Genomic DNA, 12,841 nt, shown 5'->3' on the forward strand with positions numbered 1-12,841 from the left:
TGCATCCATCCCTTTGGTTAAAAGGAACCATCTGGCTGACTAAAGGACTTTTTTAAAAACCTGGTCATTAGGATTGATCTTTTTTTTTCCAAAATTGACACAAATTCAAAACTTCAAACTGTTGTTTTGTTTTCTGTCCCAGATGTTGCCTCTACCCCCGTCCCTGGAAATGATCCATGGAATAATCCCTTTCTTTTATAAAATGGGAGGAGAGGGTTTCCATTACTATAACAAATACCTAAGAAAATCAACTTGTAAAGAGAAAAGGTTTACTTGTGCTCACAGCTTTGGAGGTTCCGGTCCATAATTGATTGGCCCCATTGCGCTGGGCCTGAGGTAAGCATCGCATTATGAGAGGAACGTGTGGGTGGCACAAAGCCATTCGCCTCGTGACCAGAAAGTTAAAGAAAGAACAAAGAAGGAGCCAAGGTCTCACAATCCCCTTTAAGGACACATCCCCAGTGGCCTGAAGACCTCCCACTGGGCCCCACCTCTTAAAGGCTCTACTATCTCCCAGGAGCACCATGCTAGCAGTGATTGTGGAAGAGGAGGCGGGAAAGTAGGTTTGACTCCCTCCACACACATTCTCAGAAGCATGAATTTTAGCAGAGAGTTGAGAATCTGGAAACTTATTTCCATCAAATGATCTGGGCCCAAATGTCTTTTGGAAGTCTCCTCATGCCAGGTTTAGACTAGATATACTAGTCATATTTTTGATTAAACATCTTGGTGGTACAAAGAACATTTGAGAGCTGGCGGAGTGGTTCAAGTAGTAAAGGGCCTGCCTAGCAAGTGTGAGGCCCTGAGTTCAAACCCCAATACTGCCAAAAAAAAAAAAAATTTGAATTTTTATAATCCATGCTTTATTTGTATGGGTATTGTTTACTTGTGGTCAGAGAGCCTTAATTTTGTTTTCTATTAAATGTTTCTTTTTAAAACAACTTTATTAATAAAAATATAAAATCAAAATTTTAAATAATATCAAGATGATATATATGTGCATATATGACAAAATTGCTGAGGTGGAACCCGTATGACTGAAGCTTGAGAAATATTAACCTATGATAAAATCTGTCAAGAAACGCTATTATAACTCCTTCCAGACATCAATTTAAGCCATTTCCGTTTGTGGCAGATTCTAAGTAACAAATAATTTTAACAGTTGTGACACTGCGAGAATATGTTTCCTTACAAGAGTGATCCTATGGCAGAATAGCTTGTGGGTCAATTTGCATGCATTCTATTTCAAATATCTCTTGCCCATCTGCACAGTTCAACCTTCATTTCCAGCAAAGGAAAAGAGAACCAATTAGTGGGTACTATAGACAAAAAAATGCAAAAAAACAGAACAGGAACCAAGCATCCACACTTTTCATTCTTCTGTCCTTAACTAAGATAAAGAATACCTTTTTGGGAGATGTGGCTAATGACACATGCCTCCTGGACCAGAGAGTCCCCACTCTATTCTGAGGAGGGTAGTCATCAGTGTAGTCATTATATGAGAATTAGCATAGCACCAAGCACAACAGGTCCAGTTTATAGCCTACACTTAAATATTTCCTCATGTCCTCTTCTCCACACAACTTCAATCCATCAGCAGGCCTACCCCTGAATGGGGCTATTTCACAGCGTATCTATAATTCTTACTTCTTCCCAAAATCTTGTCAGAATAACAAGATTCATGTATTTACTTCACAATTACACTTTCTTGAAGAGATAAATTTAATAAATCAAAGTAGTTACATAGATAAGTGTAGACATTTTGATTCACAAGATCAAAATTCTTCTTACAAACTTAATCCCAAACAGTACTATAGTCAATTCTTATAACTTTATGTTGCCTTGGCATCCATTTTGAAGAAATGCTCAGTTACCCTTGACACAGTTCCCAATTCTCTACCTCCTCCCAGTTCCACAATGTGGTTGGTCCGGATGTCTGCCTTGTACAACTGCCTCCTCTGAACACCTCCCTGTGGGTCAGCCTGATACAACGTCCTTAGTCATCCCACTGACCCCCATACCCAGCCTACATGCGCTGCCTTCCTATGGTTCAGCTGTGAGCTCTCAGTCACAGCACAGCTCCATGGGACTCATTCTTGCTTACTCTACACCCAAGCTACAAGAACCCTGCCCCTCTGCCCCATGTTCTTTGGAAAATCTAGTGCCCTCATCAGAGTTCCTGAGAATTCACTGAGGTTGTGCCTTCATGCTTACTCTGTCTGCTTGCCCACACTAGACTATTGATGTCATTGGCATCTAATTTCCCTGTTCTCTGTCCTGTGACAAACCAAGACATCAAAAGCTGCAACTTTCCTATGACTGCCTTTATAAAGTGCTCACCCAGGTAATTGTGCATGCAATGTGTCTAATTTATTAAGAACGGTACAGACATTTACTTATGTGGCCTCCAAAATTTAACATAAAACTCTCATTTTTTACATTTCTTTGACCTTCCTTCAATAATTTTCTTAATATTTCCTCCAAGGACATCAGTCATGTTACTTGGCCATTTCTCTGTTCCTTCCTCTTCTGGTACCTCACATTTTTTTTTTTTTTTTACTATTCTTTTCCTAAAATCTGTTCATCACTTTTACAAAGAATATTAGCTCTTGCTCTTTATTTTCTTATAATTCATGCAGTTAAATTTTCATGTTAAAAAAAAAAACAAGAAGGAAAAATCAGATAACCTAACAACTTTAGAGTAGCAGAGCAAAGTTCAGTTGGACAACGTGTAAATTGGCAGATGACTTCAAGAGCATCAATCAAATCTCTAACTCAAGACATTTAATACCACACTTTAAAACTTACCACTTTAAAATAGGAAAAAGCAACTTTGCATGTGCTGATAAGAAAAGATTTCCAAGACATACTATACTAGTTTGCATAAATAAACACTGAAAGGACATATAAGAAACCAATTTTTAAAAAAAAGTGGTTATCTAGGGACAGAGTGTGGAGGAATTGTGTGGACACAGGTGAGAGAACAATACAGCTCCAGGGCTGTACACATCTACATCTGCTTTGGTTTTCATGTGCACGTCTTACCTACTTAATCTGAGTTTTACAATATGGTACAAGTTGACCCACTTTTCCCAAGAGCTTCATCGAGCAGCACAGAATTCCACTGGCAAGCAATTGACAAGCTAATGACATTGACCTAGAAAAGACATCAAAATCAAGGGGGTTGAAATCAAAGGATTAAAAAAAATGTATGCCATTTCAAAAGTGAAGAAGACAAATGATGGGCACACTGGAACTGAGCCTGGGATACAGAGTGCCAAAAAGGCTGGGAAGATGTGGTGGAGAGGAGAAACTTTATTTCCTCCTCTGCACTGAGAAAGGAAAGAAATATAAAAAGAGGAAAATGCAGGCATGCATACCTATACAGGGGAGGGCCAAGTGTCTTTCTCATGAGGACATTTATCTGCATTTCTCAGATTTCGAAGACTGATATAAACATGTCTTCATAAAGACAAAGCAAAATCTCTGAATAGGATAATATTGCAATCTGAGTAGCTTTAAATTATTCAGATTTATCATTTAGTAAGTCCCAACTTTCCAGAAACTCATGCATATTAAAGTGAATTAATGCATATAAAATCTTATTTGAAAAATACAGACTATTATAAAAGTCCTAGTTTTATTACTAATGGAAGTAGTCATTTTCTTAAAGATTTTTAAAGATTAGAAGGTTTCGTATATGAAGCACAGTAAATTTCTTTTGTTCTTATGTATATGGGGAGAATTAATCAAAATGCAAATTTTTGACTAATAAGAGTTTTTGTTTTCATATTTGTAGCAAATGTCATAAAAATCAAGCACTATATCTAGTTATTAGGGGGTTGGTGCACTTAAATGAAAATAATGAGAGGTGAAATATAAAAAAATGAAGGCTAAAGTATGAGAAGACAAATGGATATTCAGTGAGAGAACTTCAAGCAATAGGATCTGAGAACAGAATTCATGTAGGATTTTCCAAGAGGCCTCAATTCAATTACAATGCTGAGAAGGTGAGTGAGGAAGCAGGCTTGTGGGGACAGCGACTTCCCTTTCTGGAAAGGAGACAAAATGCTCAGCCCACATCATTACTTGGGGTCAATGTTTCCATGTCTTCTCTTTTTTATTTTTCGAGAGAGAGATGGAAATCTGGACTTTTATGAGAAATCAACTATTTTCAGATCATGGCCAAAACCAAATATGCCTATATCCTGTAATGGACTCAGGCACACAGATTTGGGGGTTATTTTTGTTTTAAAATGATTATTTTGACTGAGAAGCACACAGGAAAATAATGACTAATGAAAATAATGACTAATAATGGAGACAGAAGCATTAAATCTAAACACTTACATGCTTAGATGGTGACTTACCTTATTAAACCAGACTTTTACCATAAATAATAGGAATCAGCAAACTATAGCTGGAAGGAATCCAGCCCGCCAGATTTCTGTGAATAAAATTTCATAAGAACACAGCCAGATTCATTTGTATGAATATTATCTGTGGTTGTTTTTGTACTAGAATGGAGCCTAAACTATTCACTATCTGGCCCTTTTCATAAAAAGTTTCCCAATCCATGATAAGTGTGTGTGTGTGTGTGTGTGTGTGTGGTACAGGAGTTTGAATGCACTCTTTGCTAGGCAGGCTGTCTACCACTTGAGTCACAATTTCCGGCCCCATAATAATGCTTTGCAAATCTGAATCTTTTCTGTTGAATTATGCACTAAGAGGGTTCTACTAAATTTTAATGTCAAATTATTTTTCCAGAATATATAATAAATCATTTCATATACTTGTTTTCATTAAACATTTAAGTCAATTGAATTTGATAGAAAATGATGACTAGGCACCTTTAGTAAATTTCCTCTTCTTTATTTATTAAGATACTGATAGATCATAGAAAAGTACATTAAGAAATGGAGTGAACAAATAGTGGTAAGTAATTTCAGAAATGCCTTTTATGTGGTTATGCAGAAAAAGGAAACCTAAAGGTATTAGAATTCATTTCCTATGGCTAAACCCTGAAGAGCTAATCTCTTTCAGCTAGCTCCATCTAGAGGTAAAATAAATAAATAAATAACTCCACATGTATCCTACAAATCTTTCAGTTCTTTCTCTTTTTAGTGCCTGAGGCTGTTAACTGTTTCACACATATTTGATTCTTTCCAAATCCTTGGCAGAGTAGGAAGTCCATATTGTATCCTGCCTTGGTCATTTGTGTGTATTTTGTGTCTGTATGCAGAGGTAAAGTAGGCTGTGCCCAGTGGCAACAAAGCAGTAACATGGAAATGAACATAACAAAATGAATCTCTGAAAGCAGTAGACCCCCTTACCTATAGAGGATATGGTCCAAGATCCCCAGAGGATGCCTGAAACTGCAGGTAGTACTGAATCCCTATATAGACCATGGTTTTTTTCCCCATACATACCTACAACAAGCTTTCACCTTTTCACTTGAAGAAAGCACTGTGGCTTCTCTTTGGCATATCTGATTTGCTGACATTACTTGTGCTTCAGGCCCATCATTAAGTAAGATAAGTTACCTGAGCACAAATGCTGTAACACCATTACGGCTGATCTGAAAGGGAGATGACCATCCTCAGATGGGTGGAATGTACCATATGGATAGCCTGGACAAAGGGAGGATTCACATCCTGGGTGGGGTGGAGCAGGACAGCATGGGATTTTCTTCATCATGCTCCTCAGAATGGTACAAAATTTAAATTTATGAATTGTTTATTATGCAATTTTCCATTTAATATTTTCACACTGTGGTTGGCTGTAGGTAACTGAAAACTTGGAAAGCAAATTCCAAATAAGGGGTAGAAGGGTTACTGTAGAAGGATTTTTTTTTCCTAGCATGGTCTTTATAGTGCTTAGATTTTAATATTATGTTTCTGTTATTATTCTATTGTTTTTGTCTTGAAGTCTGTTTTGTTTGACAGTATCACCACCTTACTCTCTGTAGGTTCCCATTTGCGTGAAATATTTTTCTCCACCCTTTCACTTTAAGACTGTCTATATCCTTAGGTCCACAGTGAATCTCTTGTAGAATGCATAGAAATGATCCCATTTTTTTTTTATTTCAGTTCAGTGTGGGAGTCCCAGCTAATATATCAGATGTGGTTTATTTGCTCCCTTATGTTCTTTGGATATAGTTGTGGCATTTGTAGACTTGGAGATGAACTGAAAATAACCGGTGCTGGATAGAGGAGCCTTATTTTTTTTTATTATGGCAGCTTGCTATTTTTTGTAACATGGACATTGGGTTGGACACACTCAAAGTACAGTAGAAACTGATTTCATCTTCCTGGATAAGTAAGTGGATGATTAAATATTGATGTAGCATCCTTGAACATATCCAAATGAGCACTGTTTGGCTACTGCTTGTGTTACAAATGATGCTGTGTTTTGATTGTGGTTCAAAGCTCCTTTCTTGCTTGGAGCACTTGCCATTCACCATGACAGATTTGGTAGAATACTAGTTAGGTTGAGTCTTGCTTGCCTCCACATGGTCATTTTTGTATGAATCCAACAGTTGTATTTTTTGTTTCCTAGGTTTTATTTGTTTGTTTTTGGCAGTACTCGGATTCAAACTAGGGTCTCATGTTTGCAAGACAAGCACTGTACCACTTGAGCCATGCCCCTAATCTTTTTAAAAGGGTTTTTAGCTGATATTCATGAAGAGAGTGAATACTTAGAACTGTGCTACTGATGAAAGGAAATCTTGTCTAAGAAAGTGATTTCTTCATGGAGCTGTGTCACACCATCCTTTGGATCTTCTGCTGGAAAAGCAGACTCAAGCTTCAAATAATGTCTTTTTAATTAGAACAGTACTGCAGCATACCTCTGTGAATGCAAAGTGTCTTGTACATGCTTTATCATAAGCACTAGTGACCAAGGTTTATCAAAGCTGCTTTTAATGGTGTTCCTTTAGGATGTTTTCTTTCCAGATGATGACTGAAAAGCTAATTTTTAAAATGGTGCCATGTTAAAAAATAAATAAAAATAAAATGGTGCCAGGTATCATAACAGTAGCAGAAAAAAATTGCATTCAGCTACTTTATGTATTATTTGTTTTAAGAAACAAAAGTCTTGTTATATTGCCGAGGCTGGCCCCAAACTCCTGGCTGGGCTCAAGCAATCCTCTTGCCTCAACCTCCCAAATTGCTGGGAGTACAAGTATGCAACACCATGTCTGTCTCAGCTAATCTAAGTCTTTTAATTGATATGTGCCCCAAAACCAATGAAAGATAAGCAACATGTGGTATACACATGTAACAACATTGATATTCCAATGCACACTGCAACATGGATGACCACTAGAAGCATAATGCTAGGTGAAATAACCAGACACAAAAAACAAGGGTTCCACTTACATGAGCTATCTTAAACAGGCAAATTCAGACAGAAAGTTAAATATTAGCTGTCAGGAACTGGGTGGGGTGTGGAAGTGAGGAGTTATTGTTTAATGGTTACATTTTCAAGTGACAATGTGTAGGAGATAGGGAATACATAGTGAATATATTAATGCTGCTGATTGAACACTTAAAGTGGTTAAGATGGTAAACTTCATGTTATGTATAAGTTGCCACAATTAAAAAAACAAAAAGTAGGAATTCCATGGCATAGGGGAGGAGCAGGTGTCCTCAGGGCTGCTGCCATCTTCAGTACTCACTGCAAAGCTCTCTGGGCCCCACCCTTGTTCCACTTCCCTCATCTTACCTACATAACCATAAATTTTTTTTAAATGTATTTATTTCCAGGGATCAGTGGCTCATGCCTGTAATCCTAGCTACTCAGGAGGCAGAGATCAGGAAGATAACAGTACAAAGTCAGCCCAAGCAAATAGTTTGTGAGACCCTATCTCCAAAATACCCATCACAAAGAAGGGCTAGCGGAGTGGATCATGTTGTAGGCCCTGAGTTCAAGCCCCAGTATGGCAAAAAAAAAAAAAGTATTTTATTTAATATTATAGCAGAATATACCTATTTCAGGATATCTATTTATCATATTGACAGAAATAGAAATTTTCTCAGCTTAATTTCTGAACTTTGCTGAAGTTCATTATACAAAAAAAACCAAAAAAACAAAAACAACCAGTCTACTAGATATTCTGCTTACTGTAAGATTTTGTTAAAATCACGTAGTCTTGACTGTGGTTTAAATAAGTGTCCTCTCCAAGGTTCATATGTCAAAGGCAGGGCCCCTGGGGTGGTGCTATAGGGAGATGGTGGAACTTTTGAGACAGGGGGCTTTGTGGGAGGTCCTTAGGTCTTTGGAGGCATGCCCTCCAAGGGATTGTGGACTCCATGAGTCCTCTCTTTCTGCTTCCTGAGGTGAGCAATTTGTTCTGTCACACACACTCCTCCATGATGCGCTGCCTTCACCAGAGGCATAAAACAATGGGGCCATTTGATCTTGGACTAGAACCTCCAGAACTGTGAGCCAATCTAAACCTTTTGTCTTTATAAGTTAATTGCCTTAGGTACTTTATGTTGGTAACACAAAGCTGACTAATATAGACCCAAAGAGTGGGTTTATATGTACTCCCACTTGTGTTTTAGTAAAGGGGGTCAAATATGTCAGATATGCATGTTTGTACTCAATACTTCCATATGAATGAGATACTAATGGGATATATCAATAATTGCTAATGCAATTTCTTCTGGAAAAAAATGGAATAGAAGAATAGAGCTCTGAGGTAGAAAAGTTTTTATTAATGTTGCATGAATATTTTATTATGAGTGTGTGTATGTGTAGTTTTTTGTTTTATTTATTTATTTATTTATTTATTTATTTGCAGTACTGGGGTTTGAACTCACACTTGTTAGGCAGGCATTCTTACCACTTGAGCCATTCTGCCACCCCTTTTTTGTGTTGGGTTTTTTTCAAGATAGGGTCTCATGAACTGTTTGCCCAGGCTGGCTTTGAACCACAATCCTCCTGATCTCTGCCTCCTAAGTAGTTAGAATTATAGGCATGACCCACTGGCCCCCGGCTATGTGTAGTTTTTTAATTAAAAAAAATCTTATTAAATTTTTTAAAGGGACTCCAACTTGTAGTTTTCCACTAAAAAATTTTATTTATTTTATTTATTTACAGATTGCAGTCATACTGTATTAGGTCTATACAGCCTTCTCCTTTAAGGATCTCACTTACCTGCTGTAAACTTCAAGCTTCATAAAGGTGAGCTGAACAAGGTGCCCAAACATTTACTGAAGCCATGGATGGAGACAGGCCTGGCACCCTGCTCTCTGGCTCTTGCCCTGCATTCTCAGTAGGCAGTGTAGCTCTTCCTACCATATATTCTGTATCCTAATTAGAGAGGACAGGGCTAACCTCATCTCTTTTCACATCTTCCTTGGTGGAAACAGATATTTCCTCTGAAAGGATGTATCTCAAAAAACAGATAAGCAACAAGTACATTTTCAGTTTAAAATAATTATCTTTTTCTCCAAATAAAAATTAATATTCATTTAAGTGAGTTCAAATGCTAGCATAGAAATATCTTCAAGATGCAAAGCTTGTTTAGAATAATGTATATAGTATGGCTTAAAGTTAAAACAATTAAATCTTAAACTAATGTTTTATAATAAGAATACATATATTTACTTATTTAATTTTTAACATAATGCTCATTGTCTATATTTTGGCAAACATAGAAAAGTTTAAGATGAGAAATTGAAAGTTAGTATTAATACTTCCTCAGAAACACTTCCCATAGAAAATAACCTGTTAGCACCAGCAAAACCCCTTGTTCCTTCCTATTATTGCTTATACTCTCTCTACAACAAAATTAGAGATAAGGGCAAAATAGTTTCTGCTGGGTATTGGGGGGGGGGAGCGGGAGGGGGTGGAGTGGGTGGTAAGGGAGGGGGTGGGGGCAGGGGGGAGAAATGAACCAAGCCTTGTATGCACATATGAATAATTTAAATAAATAAATAAATAAAAAGAAAATAACCTGTTAGCATTCTGGTAGATTTCCTTCCCAGCCTCTTTTCCTTCCATCTGTCCTTCCTTCCTTTTTTTCTATTTCTTCCATCTTTCCTTTCCTTCCTTCTCTCCAGTCTCCACATTCCAGTGTGAGTACATATCTGAACACATACATAGTATATATGTATAGAATTCTCTATGCAGAGTGTATATGTGTATATATACTCATACATATGAGTTGTATTTCTGTTTCACTATTTAGCTATATACTGTAAGCATTCTTCCACATCAATAAATACTACTTGTGTCATCTATTTGCCTATCTTCCTATTTATGCTCATTTCTCCTTTCTTCCTACTATATAAAACTTATGAAAATCCTAATATGCAAAATTTACCTTCGCTTTCAGTCTTCTCCATTGGAAAATTCCCTAGAGATTAAATTACTGGGTCAGGAAATGTAACATTTTAAGGCAACTTTAAGGGCTAATTTTTCCCCACAGATGGTTATATTATCAAGGTACACTTTCCCTCCCCCAAGCATATTTTCCTCATCCTGGTCCTGGGGACAGTCCCTTTAAAATTCCATGCTCTCCTCCATTTCCCCTCCCTACTTCCCCACTGCTCTCTCCCCAATTCTCTATCCCCTTTCCCCTTGGTCTCAGAAGGCCTGGTACAAGCTGAACCTGTCTGGCCTGAAACCTCCCAGGAAGCCACCTGGTGCCACTCCCTGACACCTGGGGCCCATGGGCTGTCCACGCCTGTCCCCCAGCTCCAGCCTTACTGGGCTTTCCCCTTGCCAGGAATGGCTTTCTGAGCTGCCACCTTGGTGCCCATCTCTGCAACCCCTCGGGCCTCGTTCTGCGACCCTGGGCTGGGGGCTGCTGGAGCTGGGCCTCTGGCCAGGGTCATGGGGACCATGTCGTGATGGGGACGCATTGTCAGCTGGTGCTGTGCAAGTTCTCTGTCTTCACTGCCAAGTTCTGGAGTTTCTTCACTGATGTTTTACAGAGGCTGAGTCACGTGGGAGTTCAGCACCAAACTGATAGTTATCATATCGTCTCCCTATGTCCTGTATTGCTGAATCTGCTGGCCCCAGTGAAGAGAAAGATCCCAGAGCTGGAGTTGGATGAGATACTTACTCACTCTCACCATGATGGGGTTCTGAGGCCCACAGTGCGACCTGGAAGACCTCCTGACTTCATCCTCAAGGTGGTACAAGACAAACATGTTGCCCAGTGTTTTTACAGCAAGCCTGGACATTCATGGCTGTGTCTTGGCAGATGAACTGGACACCAGCAGGAGCATCCTCAAGAGGAAATTAAACTGACAGCACTGCACTTTGCAGTTGGACAGCTACACCCAGGGCTGTCTGGAGCCCACAGTGACCCCTCCAGCATTGTGACCCTTCATAACTCCTGACAGGCTCACAGGAGCCACCGAAACAATGCAATCTTCATCAAATCCTGGTTCAGTGTCCCCAGCGACATGTCTCAACCTTCTGTCAATGCTGGATGGCCTTTGCTTCACCACTGATGTCCTTTTCCTCCTGAGAAGAAACCTTCACCAACATAGGGTCTGGTGACAGCTGCTCTTCCTCCCCTTCCCCCTAAGGGGTGCCATGTCTGTTGCCCTGTCCACTTGAGGACTGATTGGGCAGGGTCTGTGCCTCCCACTCCTCTCTGCCTCAGGAGCCCTAGTCTGCACACTGCAGACTGGATGGATGGGTAGAAACCCCAGATGGGACAAGTGGAGGCCTTGGCCAGCTGAAAGAGCACATGGTGGAGAAGCGGGACTTGCCAGAATGAGATACAGACATACAGTGCTTCTGCAGGCACAAAAGAGAAGCCAAGTTAGTTTCATTGTGGTTTGAGTTTTTAAAACTCTTGTACAAAACTGATCTCATTCAGGGCTGCTCCAAGGGCTAGGCTGTGGGTGGGAGACGAGGACTTTGGGCCACTGGATCTTCCTCAGTCTTATCCTTCCCTTACTTCTCTCAATTTCTCTCTCTAGATTCCCCCACACCTATAACCAACTTTCTTTTTTTCTTTTCCTCTTTTTTAAATCATGCATTCTAACTGACAAAAAATTCTGTACTAAACACACAGTAATTAAATTTCTTAATTATTAGAGGTACGAAAAAATAGATATATGATGCCATCCGTTTGTCTACATTGTAAACATTTGTGATTATTGCCCAAACAACAATGATTATTTCAGTTTAGGGGTGTGTGTGTGTGTATGTGTGTGCGTTGTAAAAGAAAGTACACAGAGTTGCCACAAGAGGTCACTAGCACACAAACTATAGCCAAATTTGACGCTTATTTTGACTTTAGTACCAACAATCCAGGATTCCCATTTGTGGCCATCAACATTCCCATTTTAGGGGCTTAGACACTTGCCCTGACCTCCTAAAAACAGGGAAGTAGCTGCTTCTCCTTCTTTCCCAGTTTTACCCTTTTAGTAAATGCCTGGGGCTATCTGTGATTTTCTTTTTATTTGCATTTCTGTCAGAATAAGTGAGGTTGCTGTTTGGCTACTTGAATGTATTATTCTCTGAAATGCCTGTTCAGGTCTTTTCCCATTTTCACATTAAGTTATGTTTTTCTTTTAAAATTTGTTTATTTTTTATTAACATGTAATAATTGCACACATTAATACACATATTAGTAGGGTACAGGGTGATAGTTAACACATGCAATGATGGTTAGCAAATTTACAGAGTTGTACCACCAGAACTGTTGTGCCTGTTTATAGCCAACCCCTGTACACACCCCAATCATGAATATGCTTTGCCTTTTCTCTGTAGATTTGCGTTTTCTGAACATTTCTATGAAAGACATTATATAGCACGTGATCATTTATATCTGGTTTCTCTCACTTAGCATAATTATTTTTAGGTTCAT

General features: G+C 38.9%; 1 pseudogene; it reads left to right on the top strand.

Moving 5' to 3' along the window:
* The first annotated feature begins 10,862 nt into the window (after positions 1-10,862).
* Positions 10,863-11,520, top strand: LOC141424304 (CTD nuclear envelope phosphatase 1 pseudogene; annotated as a pseudogene).
* Positions 11,521-12,841: the final 1,321 nt, after the last annotated feature.

Source organism: Castor canadensis, chromosome 6 (assembly GCF_047511655.1).
Source record: "Castor canadensis chromosome 6, mCasCan1.hap1v2, whole genome shotgun sequence".
Taxonomy (NCBI): domain Eukaryota; kingdom Metazoa; phylum Chordata; class Mammalia; order Rodentia; family Castoridae; genus Castor; species Castor canadensis.